Source organism: Olea europaea, unplaced genomic scaffold, assembly GCF_002742605.1.
Source record: "Olea europaea var. sylvestris unplaced genomic scaffold, O_europaea_v1 scaffold1024, whole genome shotgun sequence".
In the NCBI taxonomy this organism is placed as follows: Eukaryota; Viridiplantae; Streptophyta; class Magnoliopsida; order Lamiales; family Oleaceae; genus Olea; species Olea europaea.
In genome coordinates this window covers 55684-62628 of record NW_019227569.1, presented here as the reverse complement: position 1 = coordinate 62628, position 6945 = coordinate 55684, and positions in this window count along the sequence as shown.

Here is a 6945-nt window from a genome sequence, read left to right as displayed (position 1 = left end):
TAGCCCATGCCTCCCCTTGGCCAGGCTGAACGCCAAGGGGAGAAGTCTCAACATGGTTGCACCATCCACCATGTCTGGGATACGTCGTCACCTCGGAGGAGAGGCTCGTGTCCCATCTCTGGACCACCTCGCTTGAACTCCGAGGCGGTAGTACATGCCTCCCCATGGCCAGGCTGAACGCCAAGGGGAGAAGCCTCAACATGGCTGCACCATCCACCATATCTGGGATGCGTCGTCACCTCGGAGGAGAGGCTTAAGTCCCAACTCTGGGGCACCTCGCTTGAACTCTGAGGCGCTAGTACATGCCTCCCCATGGCCAGGCTGAACGCTAAGGGGAGAAGTCTCAACATGACTGCACCATCCACCATGTTTGGGATGTGTCGTCACCTCGGAGGAGAGGCTCAGGTCCCAACTCTGGGCCACCTCGCTTGAACTCCGAGGCGCTAGCACATGCCTCCCCATGGTCAGGCTGAACGCCAAGGGGAGAAGTCTCAACATGGCTGCACCATCCACCATGTCTGGGATGCGTCATAACCTCGGAGGAGAGGCTAGCGTCCCACCTCTGGGCCACCTCGCTTGAACTCCGAGACTCTAGCACATGCCTCCCTTTGGCAAGGCTGAACGCTAGGAGAAGCCACCTCACTTGCATTCCGAAGCCCATACAGATCAAGGCTCATGCAGTTGTTCATTTGCTTAAGTCCGAGGCTCATACAGTTATTACCGAGGCTCATACAGTTATTATGCTTAAGAAAAGTCCATTTGCTTAAGTTCGAGGCTCATACAATTATTACGCTTCAGTAAAGTTCATTTGCTTAAATCCGAGGCTCATACAGTTATTATGCTTAGGGAAAGTTTATTTGCTTAAGTCCGAGGCTTATACAGTTATTATGCTTCAGTAAAGTTCATGTATTTAAGTCCAAGGCTCATACAGTCGTTCAATCCAGTTGTTTAAAGTGATTGAAGTTAAGGTACCAAGTTAAAGTTATGTTGTTAGTGCTTCTGTCAACTTTTAAGTTCATTTGCTTAACGAGGCGCGTACACTTGGATAAAGAAACAACAATGAATGAAAAAGGCATTATATTGATCTTCAATAAGGATTACAAAAGTGGACCTCGGGCCATTACATTCGAGAGACTGAAAAGAAAACTAATCTAAGCTTGGATAGATGGGGGAGGTGCTTCAGTACTTGGGGCTTCGGCAGCTTGAGCATCGGCATTGGTCTCCTCTACGTCAGCTGCTTCATTACCCTGCACCTCCTCAGCAGGGGTCTGAGGTACCTCATCCACGAATTCAGACCTGAGTTGAGTCAGATCCAAATTGGGATACAGTTCCTCTGCCCGCTCCATCACCTCAGCATAGGCAAAGTTTCTCCAGTAAGAACTGAAGCTCTTATACTCCTCTGTGTTATGGAAGTTGGCGACGTACTCCTGCACCGCCTCCTTCCTCGTCTGTTGAGCCTCCTCTCTGGCATGGGAGGCATCATCCACATACCACTTAATTTGGGTTTCCAAGAAATGGAAAGCCTCTTGGGCACCCATTAAGGAGAGATTTGCCTTCTCCAGGGCCTCGACGGTCACTTTCGGGTGCTCATTGAAGACCTCCACCTTCTTTGTCAGGGAGGCCACCTCGCACTGTGACTCATGGACTTCCTTCTTCAAGGCCTCAATCATTGAAGACCTCCACCTTCTTTGTCAGGGAGGCCACCTCGCACTGTGACTCATGGACTTCCTTCTTCAAGGCCTCAATCTGGGCCAAGGCAAACTCCATCTTGGCCAATTCTTCAAGTTTTTGGGCCCTAACTTCTTCCGCCTTGGCCCTAGCTACTTTCAACTCCTCTGCGAGGGAGGCCGTCTTCTCCTCCGAAGACTGGGTCCTTGTCTGAAAATCACTCAGGGCCTCCCTGCATTCAAGAGTGAGGCCAAAGATTCAGATGCTTTGGCTCACCAAAGCCCTCGTCAGGTCTGTGGCATCGCAGGAGGAGGCGTGCAGCTGCCACCTGTCTATCCAAAACCGGTAAAAGTTTTCTGTGGCGCTCTGGACCTCCTGGGGAAGAACCTCCACTAAGGCTGGAGCCAAGGTCTCCTCCCTTCCAGATAGGAAGCTTGGAGACTTCCCCTTCTCTCGAACAGGCTTCTGTTTTGCTGCCTCCTCCTCAGCAGCCTTAGCAGCTCTCCTCGCAGCCTCCTCTCTGCCCTCCTCAGTCTCAGCCTCTCGACCATCTCTATTTTGATGGCTTTGGAGGCGGATGCGAGCAACTTCGGCTCGCCTGTTGATTTAGCTTCGTGGGACACTGATGTCCCAAATTTTCCTGACGAACTGGTGACGTGCACCAGCTTCTTCCTCTTCGCCTCCTCAGGGATTTTCTCTTTCCCCCGAGGCTCTTTAGGCTTCTCATGCCTCTGAGGAGCCCCCTCTTCAGAAGCCTTTGGAGTGCTATCCTTCGAAAGGCGTTCCACCCTTCCTCGGACCTCCTTGGCCCCACTGGACCCCGGCTTTAGGGGCCTCGCCTTGACAGTGGTTGTGGCCTTCAGAATAGTAGCCATGTCTGGAGCTAGGTACTCCCTCATCTTAAATTTATCTGCATAGCACATCAAGTCAGCACATCAATATCAAAACAAAAGAACAAGAAAATTTACAATTGTGGGAGCTTCGTACCTCTGGAAGCCATCAGTCCAAAATCCAAGAAGTAGCGACTCCTGTCGATCAGGTGGTCGAAGTAGCGGAGCTTCAAAGGCCTTTTGTAGATGTCCTCTATCACCTCGAACTCTTCCTTGCTGAGCTCGAACCTCGTACTACAATCTGCAATGGAAGCCCCAACAGTTAGAAAATTTCAAGTGCTCAATTCAGAAGTACAAGCAGGGTCTGGGAGACTCACGAGCTTTGTAGTACTGGGTCGGCACTGTGCAAGAAAGGGTATTGTCCCCCTCCATTGCTTGTCACTTTCCTGGCACCTAGAACCAGGACTCCTTCCACCCCTTGATGGAGGAAGGCAGTCCCACAACAAAGGGTACGTGAGCCCCCAAGGTATAAGGTAATACCACCCCCGCGACTCCTTCCCAATAACCTGGGGCTGGAAGAGGGTCATGAATATATGGAGATGCATGTCCTCCCCAAGTAACACCTCCTTCTACAGAAAGTACGAGCCAATCAACTGGCTCCACCCATTTGGCAGAACTTGGGTCAGCGACAACATAAAATTCCTCAGCACCGCCCTAAAGAAGGGGTGCAGAGGAAGACGCATACCTGCCTTAAACAAGTATTCACTGACTGCCACACAACTGGGTCTCGGATAGCAGGCTCGTTCGTTTGACTCGGGAACTAACATTTCTATGGTGTGGGGGACACTGTATCTCTCCCTGATCTCCTCCAACCTCTTCCACATCATACTTGAAGGCACCCTAGACGTCCCCTACTCTTCGGTATAATCTACTGGGTCATCGGTCATGGCATACCTATCAACCTCGAAATCCCCCCTGTGACTGACCCCACAATCTAACGAAGCTAAGTCACCAGCTTCCTACCCGAGGTAGACTCCATTTCACAGTATTACCACAGAAATAAAAGGGCTCTTCTAAGAATAATACCTAAGGAAGGGACTACGCGAACGGAGATGGGCCAAAAAAGGAAAGAACAAATAGTCTCGACGCCGAAATGTTCAAGATTTGAGAGCGAATCAGATTGCAAATTTTCAAAAGTCCTGAAAAATGGGATTTTCTCACCTTTTATAGAGGTCCAGGACGAACCCCAGCCGTCAGATCGAAGCTCAGTCAATCTAAACCCTCCATTGTAGATCAAATCCGAGGCGTTGAATTCAAACGGTTTTTCAAACCTACGCCTGATTTCAGAGAGAATCAGATTGCAAATGTTCAAAAGTTCTGAAAAATGGGATTTTCTCACCTTTTATAGAGGTTCAGGACGAACCCCAGCTATCAAATCGAAGCTCAGTCAATCTGAACCCTCCATTGTAGATTAAATTCGAGGCGTTGAATTCAAATGATTTTTCAAACCTACGCCTCAGATTCAAGCGTGCCTCCCACGCACCCCATCCAACGCATCTGCTTCTAGAACCTCCAGCTGTCCTCATAATTGTGTTTTTAATTCGACGGCAGCAGGCGCCTTGGAAGTCGTACGGGTCAATCACTTTTCCTCTAAAACAAGCACAAACCATCAAATCATTGGCACAGTTATCGACGCACAATCATTCCCAACCACCTCGGCTTCAACTTCGTCATTCAGCCAACAAGCCTCACAGGCTCGGTTTCCCAACCACCTCGGTTTCAACTTCGACGTTCAGCCAACAAGCCTCGCAGGTTCATTTTTCCAACCACCTCGGCTTCCACTTCAACATTCAGCCAACAAGCCTTGTAGGTTCAGTTTCCTAACCACCTCGGCCTCATCTTCAACACAGCCTCATCTCTAACTCCAACCATGACATAAATGACCATACTTGGACTTAGGGGGACTATTGTTGCGTATTGTCATACTTGGCCAATCCACCTGGGCCAATGGCCCACTCATGCCGAACCACGTGGCACTCCAGCCGAGGTGGTATATATTGCCGAGGTGGCAATGGCCGAAGCCCTTCAAGCCAAAGTCCACTGACCAAGGCTCCCTTTTACCGAGGCCTGTGGATGTAACCGAGGTCCACATGCTGAGGCCTATGAGCCGATGCCATGATGCTGAAACTGGTTGAAGTTAGCTAAAGCCCTCAAGTGGAAGTATTGTATGAAATGGCCGAAACCCCGAACCTGATGCAGGAGCCTCCAAACCACAAAGGAGCATCCTCCATGGTCACTTCTCCCAAGAGATCGCCTATACAAAGATCTTATTCGAATGATTGATGGAATGTTTGTCATAAGCATAAATGTCAAGTCTTGTCACTAGTATGGAGGCTCTGCACAAGCAATAAATGCGCCGCAAGCTAGCAAGTCAAACCTCATGCCTAGGATAAGATGTTTGAATCGAAGAGATGAAGCCACGTGTCACCTCATCCAAGGGCTCCCATTTCACGTGTACCACTATAAATACGTCCCTTGTGTAATATCAAAAGGCTAATGCAAGAATCAATACAAAGAACTACACTTTACTCAACTCTCTCTTTTTTACTTGCAATACACAAATCGAGTTTATACACATTTATATATACGTTTACGAACACCGATTGGTAATTATTATACAATCAGATCACGAACAACCCGTCGGATTTCGAAAGTCACCGTCCCGCGTCGTTGGGCTACTCCCACGCCCTTTGAGCCACTTATTTTAGACCGTCCACGTGTCTTAGCGTGTTGGACATTCGCCCACGTGTGCGTAGGTGGGACCGACATCTGTTGGCAATATTTTTTGGGGTCAACAAATTTCACAGTGAAAAAGTAAGCTTAGACGTGCATAGAAGCGCTTGACCAGAGCATTTCATTGTACTTATAAAATACTAATATTTACATTTACGTGGAACAACATACTGATATTTAACCCCTGATTGAGCCTCGTTCTCCTAAAATTCATTTTTTCAAAACTCATTTTCAATTTCATATTTTTCAATAAAATAATATAAAACGCAAATTCAAAACATTTTCTTAATTTTTAATTACACGTTCTCCACCAATCACTATTTAAAAATGCATTCTTTCCTTTGAAATGGAGCTCAATCAAGTGCTGAAGTAAAAAGTAAAGCTTATTGAGGTTGATCATGAATAGTTTTCCCAATACGTGAAATGAAGGTCATGGGATGCAAAAGTAAATAGAGTAGAAGTAAAAAAAAGATTATGGAACTAAAGTGCTTATATAATAGTCCTGTATCTATTGGGACGATTATGAACTATTGGCTGCCTAATAGGTTGAAGTAGATTTTGAATGTGATCAAGTAAATCGCTTAAAGTCGATGAGTAAACAATCCACAAGGTCGAGAATTCTTATCTGGGGAGGGACAATCTCTAAGGATAAAAACAAGTTGAAATAGAGATCGAGTATAACTAGGTAAATTTTAGAGCCAACCAGTGTTTCACCATGCATAAGGTCAAGGTGATAATTGGTAATATTGAACATGTCCTTAGGCCAAGTAGATGACACCTCCAAATGGTGGTCGATTGTCATAAGCTTGATAAGCTCAAGTGCTTGCATCGAACAAGTCTACACTTTCGAGTATTTTCTGTTCAAGACTTATATGTGGCCAAAGTCAACGAGGAAGTGACTCAACCACACCCAAAGCTTCAAGAAGGTTCGATATGTTGTAAAAAAAATTAATCGAGATCAATGATTAATTTTATATAGTACGAATAGTGTTTAGCACACGTTCAAGTGACAGTGGAGATTTACCTTTAATTGTAAATGAATGGGATGCATCCAATTAATTATAGGTTCACACATTCACGTAAATGGATATTAAATGAGGCTTATGCTAAGCAACATTATTCTTAATTGATAATTTCAATTAAATGGATTTCATATCATTACATTAAAATTCTACACATTATTTAGCATCACTATGCTTAATACCATTTTTTAAAATTGTAACCAATTATTGAAGGTGAGAGTATTTAACATTGTCTATGTAACATTAAGAGCTTGTTTGAATCCCATTAGACTTTTGAATAATAGATGGATACAAAATGAGTGGTTAAAAATAAAAAAAATAAAAAAAATTGATTTCAAGTGTAACACTATTTATTGAAGAATATGTAGTTGAAAAGAAAAAAGAAAAAATGTATTTCGTAAAAAATGGGGATCGAACAAGCTCAAAATAATATATCTAATTAAGCCCCTGTTTTAGGATCATTATTTTGAAAAAAAAAAGAAGTTGTTTTGAGTATTTTTTTATTATTATTCTTAAGTGATAATTTCAATTAAATGAATTTCACATCATTACATTAATTAGACCAATTATTTAGCATCACTATGCTTAATACCATTTTTTAAATTGTGAGCAATTATGGAATGTGAGAGTAT